Below are 9,712 nucleotides of genomic sequence, written 5' to 3'. Positions count from 1 at the left end.
GCTGGAGTTAATGCTAAGCCTCCATAAGCATAGTTAGAATTTCTCTGGTTTTACGTTCTTATTTTCCAAGACCTGCTTGTTTAAACTGTTGATTCTGTGTTTATAAATACCCTCTGTGCAACTACTTCATGTCAACTGAAAATCTAGAGAACCTCAGGGAATTTCCCACAAAATTTGACAACAATAAAATTTTATATTCATACAGAAAGTAATATTCATAACTAATAACATGTTATTTATTTCCAATACAATCTTGTACATGCACCAGTCCAGATTTCCATGTTGTTCACAGCCACATATTTAAGTTCCTGACTTGGTTTGCTTTCTCTTTTTCTTCCCTTTCCCCTATTTTTCAATAAAAGAAAGAAAAGCAAGCAGAGTTTTAATTACAAACTGAACATCCAGCAACAGGAAAATGAAGCACGTAAGTGTAAAGATACTGGACTTTTCACCTACTCCTTATAAGACAGAGCACACTGGGACAGTATCTGTTGCATTTTAATTTGGCTCTAAACCCAGGGACACTCTTTATACTACTAAAGTACTTCTATCTAATACTGATATTATACAGCTGTGTGATGGTTTGGGTGTTCCCTGCCCCCACACACTTTGGAAATCACCCAGACTAGACTCAGCCAGTTCTGGAAATATGAATGAAACTTATTATTTACAGCTGAGATCAATATACAAGCAGATATTTACAGTATATACAGAAATATACAAGGTAAAAGGTAATACAGACACACAACAGCCCTCCCAGAAACCTGAGTCCCCAGGACGGGCTCCCAACCACCCTTCTACTTTCCTCCTACCCCTCTCAACCTTACCCCGGTCCCAAGGAAGAATGGAGATTCAGCCAGGGGTTAGGAAGCAACGTGGACTAATCAGAGAAATGCCAGAGAAGGTAGAGAGATGCAGCTAGGAGCTCGCCAGCAGGAGAAGTGAGTTATCTATGTTTTGATTCTTGTTCTTATACATCTCAGCAAGCCTATGAGTGAAGTAGACATCACCGTTGTTTTCCTTTCACAGCCTGTAACCTAATTCTGCTCACCAAAACATTCTAGCTAGCTTCAAACTAGCACAAGCTGATACCTAGTTTTCAGCTGAGCTGTGGATCTTGTTTTTTCTGTCGCTAGTGTGGAATAATTAGCTTTTCTTACCTTATATTTTAGGCTGTGTAGTGCAGTTCGCTATTTTGTGTGTTATGAAGCAAAATGCTTTAGAAGTTTCAGGTTGTAGAAAATTAAATCAACAGCTGTCACAAACATTGAGAATTTTAACTTATTTCTTCTTTCAATAGCATCCACACTTTAATTTTGTGTTCAATTTTGTGTGGCACACAAAATTAGGAAATAAAATAATTTGATTTAGGAATGCAATCTTCTGATCTTTGTTGTTTTATATAGTTTGCTATTTCATCTGAAAAAAAAATCCTGTCTATATATAAGTGAAGTTTATGTAAACCAGAGGTTCTCTTTAATTTCATTTTTATTAGAAGGAATATGAAGTGCTCCCAAAGCCTTTTAGGAAGTTTCTCTTACTTGTCTTCTGCTGAACAATTTAGATAGTGTTGTACTTCAGCTTCCATTGGCTTACATGAATATCTAAGCATTTCAACACTTATAAGAAAAAAAATAGCAACAAAAATATTTTGTCTGCTGCTCATTTGTCTCATATATTGAAAGGAACTTTTAGATTGCTTCTTTGTGCTACCTTATATTGCTTTAACATTGAGTTTCACACACAATAAGTACACTTTTCCTCCTGACAAGAATTATTTATGGAGCACAATTATAACACACATAGCGCCAAGAAACTCACTGACTCATTTGAATTTTTTTTCCCCCATTCTAGATGCCCATAGTATAGTTAAAAATTCCCATCCTTTACTTCTCGTTACATGATGGTGTGGACAGGCAGCAAAGATTTGGTGTCCCTGAGTAAGATGTTTTCTCTTTGCTTTCTTAGTCCGTTCAGGAGGGAGCCCAGCAACCTGGGGGGCCCATGTTTCCAAAACTGCCCCATAACTGCAGGACAGTTGTGGTGAAGGCTGTGGAAGACACACCTTGCACATTAATTATCCAAAACAGAAGAATGCATGCATTAATTATCCCAAACTTTTATACTTTTATTCTTGGAAAGGTCTGTTAGTAAAGTATGGGTAAAATGTCGATATCCTTGTCAAAGAGAAAAATCCACATAGGCTAAAAGATGCAAATAATGCATCACCTGAGTCAGAATTTGTCATTTAGGCAGGCAGTATGTATAGCATGGGATCACTGACAGCTGCCCTAGAAAAGCTCCACAGAATTATGCAGATAAACCCAGGAAGAAATAGAAAAACCTGCCAGAATGTAATTTATTGTTTAGTACTGTTTCTGCCTTTATACTACATGAAGTAAAAGAACCCCACAAAGCACAGAAAAATAAGGTAAGAGTAGCAAGGTTTCCACAGCTATTTTAAGACAGAGTGCATTAAGAATTCTGCCCGCTGCCCATAAATCAAAATTCTACATTGAGGTGCACATTCCTTCTTTTGCCAAAGTAGGATTCTGATGAGCAAAAAACATCAGTAGCAGTGAGCTATGTAGGCAAGATGACAGTATGCAATGTTTTAATTCTTCTCTGTAAACAGCTACATATAGAATAGCATCATTTCAGTTGGAAAAGACCTGTAAGACCACTGAGTCTGAGTATTATTGAAAAAAACAATAATTGCCTACAGGTATGTTCATTCCACTACTTTAGCAAGCCAGCAGACTTTTTAATGGAACTGTTGATATTTTTCCTGGCTGATCCTCCTGGAGAGGCAAGGCAGTGTACAAATGAAGTTCATTCCTAGCTCCAGCCTGAAGCTACTCTTCTCCTTCTGGGACCATGGGGAACTGAAGGTTTCCATCACACTGGTTAGATTTCTTCCTTGTCCAGACTTCAGGTTTTAGATACAAAAGCAGAGGCACTCAGGCAGCTGACAGGAGCCAATACAATGCGTGGCTGATGCCTTGTGCACCTTATGCTTTCCTCTGCTGTATAAGTGAGAACCCATTCCCATGTCTAAAGTATAGAGTATGTTTTATGTGGAGGCAGAAATAGGCTCTTCATGTAATTATATGATTAGTTTGAAAAAGTAGAATTGTTTTTTGATCTACCTGATAAGAGGTTATAAAGGAATCTCACAAACTGCTACTTTTTCAGAAGTTATAGCTCAGAAATCATCAAGTGGAATGTTTTGGGTTTGGGTTTTTTTTCATATTTGTATTAATTCCACATTGAAATCCTGTGTATCCAATTTTAGCCTAGTGCACATTTTTACAGCTGAACGTACAGCTGGAACTTCTGGAAATAAGAGCTTTTATTATGGAAATGCTGGCATAGTTTTAGCTACAGTCGGCACACACAGCATACTGTAATGTGCTTTAAAACTTGAGATGGAGACCAGAAGTCTGAGGCTCAACAGTAGCAAACTCTGCATATATGAAGCATTAGCCTCAAAAAAACCCTCCAAAACAACCCAAAAACAAACTCCACAAAACTGCTGCCTCTGGCATAACTCTCACTGATTTAAAAGATCACAAGGAATTATATCATGTTTGTTTAAGAAGATGATGGTAGCATCCAAGGGGTTTGTTTGCACAAACAAACAAAAGTTGTCAGAATAAGAATAAAAGATGTAGCAGACCATAACAAACAACTCCAGTACATATGAAACTAAGTGACTGGGAAAAGAAAATTTAGTTGTATGAATATTTCAAAACCACTATTTTGGTTACTAGCAATCAGAAGCAGATTCCTCAGCCAAAAAGAATGATTACTGGAATGTCAAAGCACTTTAATTTATCCATCTGTAAGATTTTAAACTAACAGGTAAGACAGTAGCAGTGTTAAAACAGTCTGGTCAGAATGAAACAATGGACTGATCCTGTGGCAAATGATCTGAGAAAATGAGTTCTCTTTGGCAAGGTTCAAAAGGCAGTAGTAAAACAGCTTGATCATCTCATTAATGTGAGTTTAAAATGAGAGGTCAGGATTACAAGTATAAAAAGTGTTGATTATCAGATAAATGGAGTCATATAGACAATGACATCCATTCTAATTTTTGCTGTGTTTAATGGCAACTGACTTTGCACACTTGCAATGCACATGAATACAGCCCTTTCATTTGATACCCTTTCTTATTTCTCACTTTATTCCTTATCTTCCAATTTTTCATTCCTCTTCTCCTACGCTTCTAAGCTCAATGTAGCTATTCATTATATCTCACTCTCCCAGTCATTTCACACAGGATAAATTTACACTCTACACTGTGCACTAGCCTGTCATCTCCAGATGCACAAATACATGCCTAGTGGATATGGACTAAATCTAGAAGGGTAATCCTTGATGTCACCTATAGCTGTTACTGAAAAAGAATGCATTTTCTTATAATTCTGATAGCATTTGTTACAAATCATTACGGCACAGAACCATGGAGTATTGACTTCCAAATATAGGCATTTGAACACAGAAAGAATAAGGACAAGAAACACAGAACATATTTTTAGTGAAATGCATTCACATATACTGTCTTCATGACTGCTTTGTTCAGTTTGAGCCTGTCTTAAATTTCCATGCAGACACCACTTAAACTTCATTCAGTTATCTTTATTCTGTCCAACTTTCCTCTGGTCCTGAAAGATCATACCTTGGAAGAGACCTCAAATATAATCTAATCCAATGATGTTTGTGATGTCTGGGGAAATTCAAGTACTTCAGATTCTCCCTAGTCTGCCTTTCTTTTATCCCTCTCTCCCTTTGTTCCTTCTGTGGTTCTTATTTTGTTTGTTTGTTTATCCCATCCCATCCCATCTTTTTTTTTTTTTGGCTAGGCAAAGCCTAGCTAAGCTTTCACCCACAAAATAAAATTTTAGAAGTAATGGTACCTAGGATTTTGACTGATTTCTTTCTAAGAATATAAGTTGATGCTACATTGATATCGTCTTTATAAAATAAAACTGTGTGGACAAGTGGTTGTTTTATTTTCTTTTTCCCTCACCCACAATGTTATACTCAGAAATAAAGAACGAATCCCTAGAAGGTATCTGAAGCCAAAGACTCAGAAGTTATCCATAGGCCTGACAACAGCCACAGCTGTCACTGTTGAGTGTATTGCATGTAAAATATTTATTCTGTACCACTGAGAAGTTTTGGATGCTCTACACATGCACATTACACCACTATTAATTAGAAAAGTCGACTGATAACCTACATTTTCCACGCTGGTAAAATCTGTGACACAGAAACTCTGCAGTTCTGCAGTTAGCCCTGTCTTTTTTCCTGTCAACTTAATAGAATCACAGAATCATAGAATCAACCAGGTTGGAAGAGACCTCCAAGATTATCCTGTCCAACCTAGCACCCAGCCCTAGCCAGTCAACTAGACCATGGCACCAAGTGCCTCATCCAGTCTTGAACACCTCCAGGGACGGTGACTCCACCACCTCCCTGGGCAACCCATTCCAATGGCACAATGTTGGCTCAGAATTGATCTGTTATGCCTTTGATAACACAGATCTTTGTGCTTGTTCAGAACTTCTTGCAGTAACACAGAGATGCATATATATATATACATACATACATATATGTTCTTTGTTTCAGGCTTACTAACATGTAATTTAAAACTCACAAGTATGTGTAATATATTTCAGACATTAGTTATATTCAAATGTTAGTTTTAAAGAAGTTTTGATTTTCTTAATATTTTAAAATGTGATTAATTATATGGTGAGTTTTACCTACTTTTCCTCCTGTGGTAGGTACACTGTGGACCTGGAACAGATACTTTGGAATCACTGTGCCAGATGAGCCTCTTATGTTGATTTGTACTCTCCTTTTTTGATCACAACTTCCAAGGAACTATAAAATAGATTTTAAAAAAAGAGATTGTTAGAAAATTCTGATGTGAAACTGAAGATGATGACTGTGTAGGAGTTGTACAGATGTAGTTGAACCCCAGGGAGCTCTGTAAGTGAAATAATGCCCTTAAAGATATTTGAATCACTATGAACAAAAGATGGATACACTGTAGAATAAATTCTCAGTAGGTAATAGCCTAACAGTTGAAGAAAATCCACAAAACTCCATCTTCCTAAAAGAGTATTTAACTAAGCATATAAAATTAATACTAATTATGCAGAATTTCAAACACTGTGTCTTTATCATGTCTTATCTATACTTCAGAACAAACATAAAGCTTGTGTATAATATACTCTAAACCAAGAAATATTTTTTAAATACTGAAATTTTTATACAGATGGTCTAATGATAAGGAAAAAGATATGAAGCTGATTTTTTTTTTCACTGTGATCCAGTAAAATCAGTACTATCTAGAAACTGTATGTCTGTGTGTGCATATGACTGGCTTAAACACATGTTCAGCTATTTGAGTGAGAAGCCTAATTTCTGTTTTCCAAAAGCTACATAAATCCCAACTCAGGTAGGTGATGAAGATGGAGAGGAGTGTTGAAAGTGGGAAGGGGGTCAGATTTTGCATTCCAGAGAACTCAGGTGTTTATTATAATAGCCTAGCATGATTTCAAAACTGACACTACTACAGTGTAAAAAGAAAGCTATAGCTGGAATCACTTCTAGTCAGGACCTCATCTTGGTTATTTCCAGTTGAAAAATACACTGATAACCTAGAAAGGCAAAGTTACTAATAACCAGAGTTCTTGGAGAAACCTTGTACACATGAACCTATGTTTTGTAAGTGATCGTGAACCAAAGGTCTTGAAGATAAGGACTTCCCCCCAGGCCTGCTTCTGCATTATCTAGAGAGATTCTACATATTCCAGTCTTGTTTGGTTTTCTTTTTTTTTTTTCATTCTCAGGCATAGAAGGCATGTCTGAAATAAAACCTTCGGTTAGCTATAAGTACACATGGACTTGATGATCTGTGAGGTCTCTTCCAACCTTGGTGATACTGTGATAGAATCAACCAGGTTGGAAGAGACCTCCAAGATCATCCAGTCCAACCTAGCACCCAACCCTAGCCAGTCAACTAGACCATGGCACTAAGTATTTCCAGAGAAAAGGCTAGGAGAGTTGGAGGTTAGTGTACAGATATCAGAAGAATCCCAGCCACTGTACATGAACTTTTCATTGAGTTCTTGCTCCATGCCCATTCACACAGCTGGTCACTCCTCCATGTTTTTAAGAAGGTATTTGGACTCCCCAGCGAACACTAGCTTAATTTCTGGACTTTTCTCCACAGAATTAATTCAAGAATTTTAAACTGCTCTCCTGGCTACTTATAATCATTCCTTATCCTTTGAAGACAGTGAGCACATCACACAGCTGAATATATGCAGGTTTATAGATTTTGCATGATTCCACTTCTTCACTGAATCAATAGTGACTGATTAATGTTTCGCATTCCTCAAGAATTCAGAAAATCAGACAGAAATTTAGACCCACTTCTTACTTATGTGGAATCTCATTTATCATATAGGAAGTTAATCACACTATTTTATTTCATAGTCATTCAGAAAGAAAAAAAAAACCACCTGCATAGGTAAGAACTGAGGAAGATTAAAATCTTTTTTACATGCAGTCAGTTTGGTATCTTTAGATGTGAAGATATTTACATTGCATAAAGTATTTGCTAGACAAGTGAGGGGATCTCATTCTTGTAGTTAATGGAGAAGTATTTATAATGCATTTTTATAGTTTTATATAAATTGTGTTCCTACTATTCCAAGCTTCTGAGCAGCTTTTAAATCATTATGCTCATTTAGGATATTATCTCCTTAATTGGAATCTCCTGCTCTCAGTTTATGTAGTCTGGGATACAAGGAGGACTGTTCAGTCACAAATTAATAGCTCAAGATCTCACATTTTGTCAACTTACCAACGTTAAAGAATAATTTGATGACACTGGGAATGCAACTTTAGTCTTGGCTTCAGATTGCTTCAAATATTAGACCTTATTATCACAGTATTCACTCACCCTTTTAGGGCCTTTTGAGGTTTTTCTACAATTCATACTTAGATGTATGAGATCCACACTATACACATTTAGTTTTCTGTTGTTTTTGCTGGCTGTTTGGTTTTGTATTTTGTTTGTTTGGGGAATTTTGTTTGACTGGTTTTGGTTTTATTTAATTTTAGACCATTCATGGTCTGGTTCCAAAGATCAAATGTGTCTGGAGTGTATGATGTGAATCCTGGAGTCTTCTACTTCAGTTTCTTGAAAGGAAAAATAAGTTTAAAAATCCACTTTCTGCTTCCTGAGAAGGCTTTACAATGCAAACCAAAGCACAGCAAATGAGAAACTTGCTGAATTTACATTAATACTTCTGTCTCAAAGACTGTTTATGCACATGTAACACATCTTTTCAATGGTCATCTTTTTCTATAGGGCAGAGTTCCTTCATATGTGTTTCTGCTTCTTGTTCTGGCCAGTAGAATACCACTTTGTGTTCTTTATTGATAATGGAAGTAAATTCTATCTGGCAAAAACTGTGTCAGGTGAGGTAAGGCAGAACATTTTTCTCTACTGGTGTGTTTTGAGCCACTGTGATCAGTGTTTCACACACAGCTAGTTAAGAATAGTTAAAACTATTGAAGAACATATTCATGATCTCTTCTTGATGTAAATTTTCACACATTTTACAATACTGTTAGGATGCCAGTTTTAATCTTTTGAGGGTTTGCACACTATCTTTCTGTACCATATGAACAGCCTTCAGGGCTTTTACAGAGCTTTAGTGAGACTATTAAATAGAGTTCAGTCACAGGAGATTCACTCATTTGGAAGTGTAACACAGGTCCCAATTTAACTAGTCTATCTGGATTTTAATGTGCTGAGCATTTGTCTACCATTAGTTTATCCCTTTGATATTCATGGTTTTTATTGTGTTTCCTCTCTTGAAAAAATGTTACACTCATTTTATGACTTTTTGGAAATGTGGCATTAATAATAGTTGAAATGGTGCCACCAAAATACAGTGATGGTTTGATTACTGCTGAAATTAAATGTATTTTTACTCTTTTTTCTAGAACTACTTAAGTATTATATGCCTAAACTTTGCATAAATGAAAGTTAAGTTGTGGGTATTGATTGTAATAGTGTAACTATAAATACCATCAAATACATTCTTGGTTTCTATATATATTTATTTGTTAAAGTAAGCAACACACACTTTTTTCAAAGCAGAGCCCTTAACATTTAGGTGTGAAGAATTCAAATAACTGGATATGTGGAAAATATATTTGACAATGAAGGCTTGTAGCAGCTTGGCTTTCCTCGCTTCCTGCTTATATGTTATTAAGGAAATTATGGAAGTTATTTGTTGTCAAGATGTTATTTTAACACTGTTTATTGAAGCTGTGTGGAAATTCTGTTAGAGTTTTTCAACTGGCTGGTTTTGCAGCCATAATAAATATAAGTTCAAATAAAGTTCCTTTTAAAGACATAATCAATACCAAATTCTTAAGTAGGAATTTGAAGTCTTAGAACACTGTCTGGACACTTTTGGATGCTATAAATTGTGACTTAAAACCTCAGTAACAAACCCTCAAGCACTTTAGGAAAGTGTGGTGGGTTAGGAACTTCCCCCCCACATACTACTATTGAAATTTACCAGAACAACTCAGGTTGTAAGATAAAGTTATATTTACAGCAAAGCAAAATTTACAAGTATATATACACAATGCATTTACAAGTATTTACAAT

This window comes from Pogoniulus pusillus, chromosome 9 (genome assembly GCF_015220805.1).
Source record: "Pogoniulus pusillus isolate bPogPus1 chromosome 9, bPogPus1.pri, whole genome shotgun sequence".
NCBI lineage: Eukaryota > Metazoa > Chordata > Aves > Piciformes > Lybiidae > Pogoniulus > Pogoniulus pusillus.
This window is presented reverse-complemented; position numbering follows the sequence as displayed.